This window comes from Grampus griseus (genome assembly GCF_964374135.1).
Source record: "Grampus griseus genome assembly, chromosome: 5".
NCBI lineage: Eukaryota > Metazoa > Chordata > Mammalia > Artiodactyla > Delphinidae > Grampus > Grampus griseus.
This window is the reverse complement of record NC_138998.1, coordinates 89,247,376-89,259,925: the sequence shown is the minus strand read 5'-3', so window position 1 is coordinate 89,259,925 and position 12,550 is coordinate 89,247,376.

The following is a 12,550-nucleotide window of genomic DNA, read 5'->3' as shown; positions in this document are numbered from 1 at the left end:
ACTACTTTATATACAGTTTTGGTTTTCTATTTGCAGATATGATTGATGTATTACACCAAAAATAAAGTATTTTTATGTTTATAAAGTGTAATTTTTTGGTTCACTTAGAATATATTTTATTTAATAAGTTAAAATTCTTTTGGCACTATTAAATGCAGAAACTCCTTTTTAAGATAAAAAACTACCTTATATCGACATTTAATGTTCTCGGTCTCTGCTTTCATGTCTACACAATATACCAAGTACAGGATTCTGTCTGAGAGTGCCCTGTGTAAATAGACGTCCGCATTCCTGCCAGGAGTGGGGACTGATTCCTGATTCCAGACGCCTATCATTCGGTAGGCTTCTGAGCTTGCAATCATATTGAATGTATGAAGAATGAAATAAAATCAAAGCCTTATTTTTGTACAGTTTTGAAGTTTATACTTAGAACCGACCACCTCCTGGCCTTGTGGAGAGCTGTACAGCGTGTAAATCTGCCTTTACCATGGATTGGCTGGTGCAGTATTTTTGCATCTGTGGGACCTACTTTTTTGGTTCAGTAGTTTGAACTATATATAAACTGTACAATCTGTAAAGTTTTTATAGAATAAATATTCAGCTGTGAAAACTGGTTAAATAAAACTAATATTTCTTAACACACACACACAAATAATAAGAAAATGGTAACAGGAACATGCGTATCGATAATTACCTTAAATGTAAATAGATTAACTGCTCCAAACAAAAGACATAGACTGGCTGAATGGATACAAAAAGAAGACCTGTATATGTGCTGTCTACAAGAGACTAACTTCAGACCTAGGGACACATACAGACTGAAAGTGAGGGGATGGAAAAAGATATTCCATGCAAATGGAAATCAAAAGAAAGCTGGAGTAGCAATTCTCATATGAGACAAAATAGACTTTAAAATAAAGACTATTACAAGACACAAAGAAGGACACTACATAATGATCAAGGGATCAATCCAGGAAGAAGATTTAACAATTGTAAATATTTAAGCACCCAACATGGGAGCACCTCAATACGTAAGGCAAATGCTAACAACCAAAAAAGGGGAAATGGACAGTAACACAATAATAGTAGGGGACTTTAGCATCCCACTTTCACCAATCAGAAAGGTGATTTGGGAAGGGTGATTTGTGTTTCCCTGTGATAAGGAAACACAAGCTTTAAATGACACATTAAGCAAGATGGACTTAATTGATATTTACAGGACATTCCATCCAAAAACAACAGAATACACTTTCTTCTCAAGGACTCATGGAACATTCTACAGGATAGATCATATCTTGGGTCACAAATCAAGCCTCGGTAAATTTAAGAAAATTGAAATTATATCAAGTATATTTTCCAAACACAATGCTATAAGACTAGATATCAATTACAGGGAAAAAAAACTGTTAAAAAATACAAACACATGGAGGCTAAACAATACACTACTAAATAACCAAGAGATCACTGAAGAAATCAAAGAGGAAATTTAAAAAAATACCTAGAAACAAATCACAATGAAAACACGATGACCCAAAACCTATGGGATGCAGCAAAAGCAGTTCTAAGAGGGAAGTTTATAGCAATACTATCCTACCTCAAGAAAAAAGAAAAATCTCAAATAAACAACCTAACCTTACACTTAAAGCAATTAGAGAAAGAAGAACAAAAAAACCCCAAAGTTAGCAGAAGGAAAGAAATCATAAAGATCAGATCAGAAATAAATGAAAAAGAAATGAAGGTAACAATAGCAAAGATCAATAAAACTAAAAGCTGGTCCTTTGAGAAGATAAAATTGATAAACCATTAACCAGACTCATCAAGAAAAAAAGGCAGAAGACTCAAATCAATAGAATTAGAATTGCAAAAGGAGAAGTAACAACTGACAATGCAGAAATACAAAGGATCATGAGAGGTTACTACAAGCAACTATATGCCAATAAAATGGACAACCTGGAAGAAATGGACAAATTCTTAGAAGAGCACAACCTTCCGAGACTGAACCTGGAAGAAATAGAAAATATAAACAGACCAATCACAAGCACTGAAATTGAAACTGTGATTAAAAATCTTTCAACAAAAAAAATCCCAGGACCAAATGGCTTCACAGGCGAATTCTAACATTTAGAGAAGAGCTAACACCTGTCCTTCTCAAACTCTTCCAAAATATAGCAGAGGGAGGAAACTCCCAAACTCATTCTACGAGGTCACCATCACCCTGATACCAAAACCAGACAAAGATGTCACAAAAAAAGAAAACTACAGGCCAATATCACTGATGAACATAGATGCAAAAATCCTCAAAAAAATCCTGGCAAACAGAAACCAACAGCACATTAAAAGGATCATACACCATGATCAGGTGGGGTTTATTCCAGGAGTGCAAGGATTCTTCAATATACGCAAATCGGGGTCTGGGAAGATGGCGGAAGAGTAAGACGCGGAGATCACCTTCCTCCCCACAGATACACCAGAAATACATCTACACGTGGAAAAACTCCTACAGAACACCTACTGAAGGCTGGCAGAAGACCTCAGACCTCCCACAAGGCAAGAAACTCCCCACGTACCTGGGTAGGGCAAAAGAAAAAAAGAAAAAACAGAGACAAAAGAATAGGGACGGCACCTGCACCAGTGGGAGGGAGCTGTGAAGGAGGAAAAGTTTCCGCACACTAGGAAGCCCCTTCGCGGGCGGAGACTTTGGGAGGCGGAGGGGGGAGCTTCGGAGCCGCGGAGGAGTGCACAGAAACAGGGGTGCGGAGGGCAAAGCGGGGAGATTCCCGCACAGAGGATCGGTGCCGACCGGCACTCACCAGCCCGAGAGGCTTGTCTGCTCACCCGCCGGGGCGGGCGGGGCTGCGAGCTGAGGCTCGGGTTTCGGTTTTGGTCGGAGCTCAGGGAGAGGAATGGGGTTGGCGGCTTGAACATAGCCTGAAGGGGTTAGTGCACCACGGCTAGCCAGGAGGGAGTCCGGGGAAAAGTCTGCACCTGCCGAAGAGGCAAGAGACTTTTTCTTCCCTCTTTGTTTCCTGGTGCACGAGGAGAGGGGTTTAAGAGCGCTGCTTAAAGGAAGTCCAGAGACGGGCGCGAGCAGCGGCTAAAAGCGCGGACCCCAGAGACGGGCGGGAGAAGCTAAGGCTGCTGCTGCCGCCACCAAGGGGCCTGTGTGCGAGCACAGGTCACTCTCCATACCCCTCTCCCGCGGAGCCTGTGCAGCCCGCCACTCCCAGGTTCCCAGGATCCAGGGACAACTTCCCCGGGAGAACGCACGGCGGGCCTCAGGCTGGTGCAACGTCACACCGGCCTCTGCCGCCGCAGGCCCACCCCGCACGCAGTGCCCCTCCCCCCGGCCTGAGTGCGCCAGAGCCCCCGAATCAGCGGCTCCTTTAACCCCGTCCTGTCTGAGCAAAAAACAGACGCCCTCCAGCGACCTACACGCAGAGGAAGGGCCAAATCCAAAGCTCAACCCCGGTGAGCTGTGAGAACAAAGAAGAGAAAGGGAAATCTCTCCCAGCAGCCTCAGAAACAGTGAATTAAAGCTCCACAATCAACTTGATGTACCCTGCAACTGTGGAATACATGAATAGACAACGAGTCATCCCAAATTGAGGAGGTGGGCTTCGAGAGCAAGATCTATGATTTTTTTCCTTTTTCCTCTTTTTGTGAATGTGTATGCTTCTGTGTGAGATCTTGTCTGTATAGTTTTGCTTCCACCATTTGTCCTAGGGTTCTATCCGTCCATGTTTTTTTTAGATTTTTTTCTTAATAATTAATTTTAATAACTTTATTAAACTTTACCTTCTTTCTTTCTTTCTTTCTTTCTTCCTTCCTTCCTTTCTTTCTTTCTTTCTTTCTTTCTTTCTTTCTTTCTTTCTTTCTTTCTTTCTTTCTTTCTTTCTTTCCTTCCTTCCTTCCTTCCTTCCCTCCTTTAGACAATGAATCATCCCAAATTGAAGAGGTGGTCTCTGAGAGCAAGATTTATGATTTTTTCCCCTTTACCTCTTTTTGTGAGGGTGTATGTGTATGCTTCTGTGTAAGATTTTGTCTGTATAGCTTTGCTTCCAACATTTGTCCTAAGGTTCTATCCGTCCCTTTTCTTTTTCTAAATAATTATTTTTTAATTCAATAACTTTATTATACTTTATTTTATTTTACTGTATCTTCTTTCTTTCTGTCTTTTTTCCTTCCTTCCCTCCTTCCTTCCTTCCTCCCTCCCTCCCTCCCTCCTTTCTTTCCTTCTTTGCTTCTTTCTTTCCTTCTTCCTTCCTTCCTTCCATCCTTCCTTCCTTCCCTCCTTTCTTTCTTTCTTTCTTTCTTTCTTTCTTTCTTTCTTTCTTTCTTTCTTTCTTTCTTTCTTTCTTTCTTTCTTTCTTTCTTTCTTCATACTTCTACTAATTCTCTCTACTTTTTCTCCCTTTTATTCTGAGCCGTGTGGATGAAAGGCTCTTCGTGCTCCAGCCAGGTGTCAGGGCTCTCCCTCTGAGGTAGGAGAGCCAACTTCAGGACACTGGTCCACAAGAGACCTCCCAGCTCCACATAATATCAAATGGCGAAAATCTCCCAGAGACCTCCATGTTAACACCAGCACCCAGCTTCACTCAACGACCAGCAAGCTACACTGCTGGACAACCTATTCCAAACAACTAGCAAAACAGGAACACAACCCCACCCATTAGCAGAGAGGCTGCCTAAAATCATAAAAAGGCCACAGACACCCCAAAACACACCACCAGATGTGAACCTGCCCACTAGAGAGACAGGATCCAGCCTCATCCACCACAACACAGGCACTAGTCCTCTCCACCAGGAACCCTACATAACCCACCTTAGAACCAACCTTAGACACTGGAGACAGACATCAAAAACAGCAGGAACTACAAACCTGCAGCCTGCAAAAAGGAGACCCCAAACACAGTAAGATAAGCAAAATGAGAAGACAGAAAAACACACAGCAGATGAAGTAGCAAGATAAAAATGCACCAGACCTAACAAATGAAGAGGAAATAGGCAGTCTACCTGAAAAAGAATTCAGAAAAATGATAGTAAGGATGATCCAAAATCTTGGAAGTAGAATGGACAAAATGCAAGAAACAGTTAACAAGGACCTAGAAGAAATAAAGATGAAACAAGCAACGATGAACAACACAATAAATGAAATTAAAAGTACTCTAGATGGGATCAATAGCAGAATAACTGAGGCAGAAGAACGGATAAGTGACCTGGAAGATAAAATAGTGGCAATAACTACTGCAGAGCAGAATAAAGAAAAAAGAATGAAAAGAAATGAGGACAGTCTCAGAGACCTCTGGGACAACATTAAACGCACCAACATTCGAATTATAGGGGTTCCAGAAGAAGAAGAGACAAAGAAAGGGACTGAGAAAATATTTGAAGAGCTTATAGTTGAAAACTTCCCTAATATGGGAAAGGAAATAGTTAATCAAGTCCAGGAAGCACAGAGAGTCCCATACAGGATAAATCCAAGGAGAAATACGCCAAGACACATATTAATCAAATTGTCAAAAGTTAAATACAAAGAAAGCATATTAAAAGCAGCAAGGGAAAAACAACAAATAACACACAAGGGAATCCCCATAAGGTTAACAGCTGATCTTTCAGCAGAAACTCTGCAAGCCAGAAGGGACTCGCAGGACATATTTAAAGTGATGAAGGAGAAAAACCTGCAACCAAGACTACTCTACCCAGCAAGGATCTCATTCAGATTTGATGGAGAAATTAAAACCTTTATATACAAGCAAAAGCTGAGAGAGTTCAGCACCACCAAACCAGCTTTACAACAAATGCTAAAGGAACTTCTCTAGGCAAGAAACACAAGACAAGGAAAAGACCTATAATAACAAACCCAAAACAATTTAGAAAATGGGAATAGGAACATACATATCGAAAATTACCTTAAATGTAAATGGACTAAATGCTCCCATCAAAAGACACAGATTGGCTGAATGGATACAAAAACAAGACCCTTATATATGCTGTCTACAAGAGACCCACTTCAGACCTAGAGACACATAGACTGAAAGTAAGGGTATGGAAAAAGATATTCCATGCAAATGGAAATCAAAAGAAAGCTGGAGTAGCAATTCTCATATCAGACAAAATAGACTTTAAAATAAGGACTATTAGAAGAGACAAAGAAGGACACTACATAATGATCAAGGGATCGATCCAAGAAGAAGATATAACAATTGTAAATATTTATGCACCCAACATAGGAGCACCTCAATACATAAGGCAAATACTAACAGCCATAAAAGGGGAAATGGACAGTAACACAATCATAGTAGGGGACTTTAACACCCCACTTTCACCCATGGACAGATCATCCAAAATGAAAATAAATAAGGAAACATAAGCTTTAAATGATACATTAAACAAGATGGACTTAATTGATGTTTATAGGACACTCCATCCAAAAACAACAGAATACACATTTTTCTCAAGTGCTCATGGAACATTCTCCAGGATAGATCATATCCTGGGTCACAAATCAAGCCTTGGTAAATTTAAGAAAATCGAAATTGTATCAAGTATCTTTTCTGACCACAACGCCATGAGACTAGATATCAATTATAGGAAAAGATCTGTAAAAAATACAAACACAGGGTAGCTAAACAATACACTACTTAATAATGAAGTGATCACTGAAGAAATCAAAGAGGAAATAAAAAAATACCTAGAAACAAATGACAATGGAGACACAATGACCCAAAACCTATGGGATGCAGCAAAAGCCATTCTAAGGGGGAAATTTATAGCAATACAAGCCCACCTTAAGAAGCAGGAAACATCTCGAATAAACAAGCTAACCTTGCACCTCAAGCAATTAGAGAAAGAAGAACAAAAAACCCCCAAAGCTAGCAGAAGGAAAGAAATCATAAAAATCAGATCAGAAATAAATGAAAAAGAAATGAAGGAAACAATAGCAAAGATCAATAAAACTAAAAGCTGGTTCTTTGAGAAGATAAACAAAATAGATAAACCATTAACCAGACTCATCAAGAAAAAAAGGGAGAAGACTCAAATCAATAGAATTAGAAATGAAAAAGGAGAAGTAACAACTGACACTGCAGAAATACAAAAGATCATGAGAAATTACTATAAGCAACTCTATGCCAATAAAATGGACAACCTGGAAGAAATGGACAAATTCTTAGAAATGCACAACCTGCCAAGACTGAATCAGGAAGAAATAGAAAATATGAACAGACCAATCGCAAGCACTGAAATTGAAACTGTGATTAAAAATCTTCCAACAAACAAAAGCCCAGGACCAGATGGCTTCACAGGTGAATTCTATCAAACATTTAGAGAAGAGCTAACACCTATCCTTCTCAAACTCTTCCAAAATATAGCAGAGGGAGGAACACTCCCAAATTCCTTCTACGAGTCCACCATCACCTTGACACCAAAACCAGACAAGGATGTCACAAAGAAAGAAAACTACAGGCCAATATCACTGATGAACATAGATGCAAAAATCCTCAACAAAATCCTGGCAAACAGAAACCAACAGCACATTAAAAGGATCATACACCATGATCAAGTGGCGTTTATTCCAGGAATGCAAGGATTCTTCAATATACGCAAATCTATCAATTTGATAAACCATATTAACAAATTGAAGCAGAAAAATCATATGATCATCTCAATAGATGCAGAGGAAGCTTTTGAAAAAATTCAACACTGATTGATGATAAAAACCCTGCAGAAAGTAGGCATAGAGGGAACTTTCCTCAACATAATAAAGGCCATATATGACAAGCCCACAGCCAACATCATCCTCAATGGTAAAAAACTGAAAGCATTGCCACTAAGATCAGGAACAAGACAAGGATGCCCACTCTCACCACTCTTATTCAACATAGTTTTGGAAGTTTTAGCCACAGCAATCAGAGAAGAAAAGGAAATAAAAGGAATCCAAATTGGAAAAGAAGAAGTAAAGCTGTCACTGTTTGCAGAGGACATGATACTATACATAGAGAATCCTAAAGATGCTACCAGAAAACTACTAGAGCTAATCAATGAATTCGGTAAAGTAGCAGGATACAAAATTAATGCACAGAAATTTCTGGCATTCCTATATACTAATGATGAAAAATCTGAAAGTGAAATCAAGAAAACACTCCCATTTACCATTGCAACAAAAAGAATAAAATATCTAGGAATAAACCTACCTAAGGAGATAAAAGACCTGTATGCAGAAAATTATAAGACACTGATGAAAGAAATTAATGATGATACAAATAGATGGAGAGATATACCATGTTCTTGGATTGAAAGAATCAACATTGTGAAAATTACTCTACTACCCAAAGCAATCTACAGATTCAATGCAATCCCTATCAAACTACCACTGGCACTTTTCACAGAAGTAGAATAAAAAATTTTGCAATTTGTATGTAAACACAAAAGACCCCGAATAGCCAAAGCAATCTTGAGAACAAAGAAAGGAGCCAGAGGAATCAGGCTCCCTGACTTCAGAGTATACTACAAAGCTACAATAATGAAGACAGTCTGGTACTGGCACAAAAACAGAAAGATAGATCAATGGAACAGGATAGAAAGCCCAGAGATAAACCCACGCACATATGGATACCTTATCTTTGATTAAGGTGGCAGGAATGTACAGTGGAGAAAGGGCAGCCTCTTCAATAAGTGGTGCTGGGAAAACTGAACAAATACATGTAAAAGTATGAGATTAGATCACTCCCTAACACCATACACAAAAATAAGCTCAAAATGGATTAAAGACCTAAATGTAAGGCCAGAAGCTATCAAACTCTTAGAGGAAACCATAGGCAGAACACCCTATGACATAAATCACAGCAAGATCCTTTTTGACCCACCTCCTAGAGTAATGGAAATAAATACAAAAATAAACAAATGGGAACTAATGAAACTTCAAAGCTTTTGCACAGCAAAGGAAACCATAAACAAGACCAAAAGACAACCCTCAGAATGGGAGAAAATATTTGCAAATGAAGCAACTGACAAAGGATTAATTTCCAAAATTTACAAGCAGCTCGTGCAGCTCAATAACAAAAAAAAAAACAACCCAATCCAAAAATGGGCAGAAGACCTGAATAGACATTTCTCCAAAGAAGATATACAGACTGGCAACAAACACATGAAATAATGCTCAACATCATTAATCATTAGAGAAATGCAAATCAAAACTACAATGAGATATCATCACAAACCAGTCAGAATGGCCATCATCAAAAAATCTAGAAACAATAAATGCTGGAGAGGGTGTGGAGAAAAGGAAACACTCTTGCACTGCTGGTGGGAATGTGAATTGGTTCAGCCACTATGGAGAACAGTATGGAGGTTCCTTAAAAAACTACAAATAGAACTACCATATGACCCAGAAATCCCACTACTGGGCGTATACCCTGAGAAAACCAAAATTCAAAAAGGGTCATGTACCAAAATGATCATTGCAGCTCTATTTACAATAGCCCGGAGATGGAAACAACCTAAGTGCACATCATTGGATGAATGGATAAAGAAGATGTGGCACATATATACAATGAAATATTACTCAGTCATAAAAAGAAACGAAATTGAGCTATTTGTAATGAGGTGGATAGACCTAAAGTCTGTCATACAGAGTAAAGTAAGTCAGAAAGAAAAAGACAAATACCGTATGCTAACACATATATATGGAATTTAAGAAGAAAAAAAAATGTCATGAAGGACCTAGGGGTAAGACAGGAATAAAGACACAGACCTACTGGAGAACGGACTTGAGGATATGGGGAGGGGGAAGGGTGAGCTGTGACAGGGTGAGAGAGAGTCATGGACATATACACACTAACAAACATAAGGTAGATAGCTGGTGGGAAGCAGCCGCATGGCACAGGGATATTGGCTCGGTGCTTTGTGACCACCTGGAGGGGTGGGATGGGGATGGTGGGAGGGAGGGAGACGCAAGAGGGAAAAGATATGGGAACGTGTGTATGTGTATGACTGATTCACTTTGTTATAAAGCAGAAACTAGCACACCATTGTAAAGCAATTATACCCCAATAAAGATGTTAAAAAATATATATATGCAAATCAATCAATGTGATACACCATATTAACAAATTGGAAGATAAAATCCATATGGTCATCTCAATAGATGCAGAAAAAGCTTTCGACAAAATTCAACACCGATTTATGATAAAAATCCTCCAGAAAATAGGCATAGAGGGAACTTATCTCAACATAATAAAGGCCATATGTGACAAACCCACAGCCAACATCATTCTCAATGGTGAAAAACTGAAACCATTTACTCTAAGATCAGGAACAAGACAAGGTAGTCCACTCTCACCACTATTATTTAACACAGTTTTGGAAGTTTTAGCCACAGCAATCAGAGAAGAAAAAGAAAGAAAAGGAATCCTAATCGGAAAAGAAAAATTAAAGCTGTCACTGTTTGCAGAGGACATGATACTATACATAGAGAATCCTAAAGATGCTACTAGAAAACTACTAGAGCTAATCAATGAATTTCATAAAGTAGCAGGATACAAAATTAATGCACAGAAATATTTTGCATTCCTATATACTAAGGATGAGAAATCTGAAAGAGAAATTAAGGAAACACTCCCATTTACCATTGCAACAAAAAGAATAAAATACCTAGGAATAGACCTACCTAAGGAGACAAAAGACCTGTATGCAGAAAACTATAGGACACTGAAGAAAGAAATTAAAGATGATACAAACAGATGGAGAGATATACCATGTTCTTGGATTGGAAGAATCAACATTATGAAAATGACCATACTACCCAAAGCAATCTACAGATTCAGTGCAATCCCTATCAAACTACCAATTGCATTTTTCACAGAATTAGAACAAAAAAGTTCACAATTTGTATGGAAACACAAAAGAACCTGAATAGCCAAAGCAATCTTGAGAACGAAAAACAGAGCTGGAGGAATCAGGCTCCCTGACTTCAGACTATACTACGAAGCCACAGTAATCAAGACAGTCTGGTACTGGCATGAAAACAGAAATATAGATCAATGGAACAGGATAGAAATCACAGAGATAAACCCACGCACACATGATCACCTTATCTGTGATAAAGGTGGCAAGAATATACAATGGAGAAAAGACAGCCTCTTCAATAAGTGGTGCTGGGTAAACTGGACAGCTATATGTAAAAAAATGAAATTAGAACACTCACTAACACCCTACACAATAATAAACTCAAAATGAATTGAAGACCTAAATGTAAGGCCAGACACTATCAAACTCTTAGTGGAAAACATAGGCAGGACACTCTCTGACGTAAATCACAGCAAGATCCTTTTTGACCCACCTCCTAGAGAAATGGAAATAAAAACTAAAATAAACAAGTGGGACTTAATGAAACTTGAAAGCTTTTACATAGCAAAGGAAACCATAAACAAGACAAAAAGACAACCCTCAGAATGGAAGAAAACATTTGCAAATGAAGCAACTGACAAAGGATTAATCTCCAAAATTTATAAGCGGCTCATGCAGCTCAATATCAAAAAAACAAACAGCCCAGTCCAAAATTGGGCAGAAGATCTAAATAGACATTTCTCCAAAGAAGATATACAGATTGCCAACAAACACAGGAAAGGATGCTCAACATCACTAATCATTAGAGAATTCAAATCAAAACTACAATGAGTTATCACTTCCCACCAGTCAGAATGACCATCATCAAAAAGTCTACAAACAATAAATGCTGAAGCGGGTGCCCTTGACTCATGCACTGCTGGTGGGAATGTAAATTGATACGGCCACCATGGAGAACAGAATGGAGGTTCCTTAAAAAGCTAAAAATAGAACTACCATATGACCCAGCAATCCCACTACTGGGCATATACCCTGAGAAAACCAGAATTCAAAAAGTGTCATGTACCACAGTGTTCATTGCAGCACTATTTATAATAGCCAGGACGTGGAAGCCACCTAAGTGTCCATTGACAGATGAATGGATAAAGAAGATGTGGCACATATATACAATGGAATATTACTCAGCCATAAAAAGAAATGAAATTTAGTTATTTGTAGTGAGGTGGATGGACCTAGAATCTGTCATACAGAGTGAAGTAAGTCAGAAAGAGAAAAACAAATACCGTATGCTAACACATATATATGGAATCTAAAAAAAAAAAAAAAATAGTTCTGAAGAACCTAGGGGCAGGCCAGGAATAAAGACACAGACATAGAGAATGGACTTGAGGACATGGGGAGGGGGAAGTGTAAGCTGGGATGAAGTGAGAGATGGCATGGACTTATATATACTACCAAATGTAATATGGATAGCTAGTGGGAAGCAGCCACATAGCACAGGGAAATCAACTCAGTGCTTTGTGACCACCTAGAGGGGTGGGATGGGGGGGGAGGGAGACACAAGAGGGAGGGTATATGGGGTATATGTATACGTATAGTTGATTCACTTTGTTATACAGCAGAAACTAACACACCAGTGTAAATAAATTATATTTCAATAAAGATGTTAAAAAAAATGTTTGTACCAATTTATGGTTCCACTAGA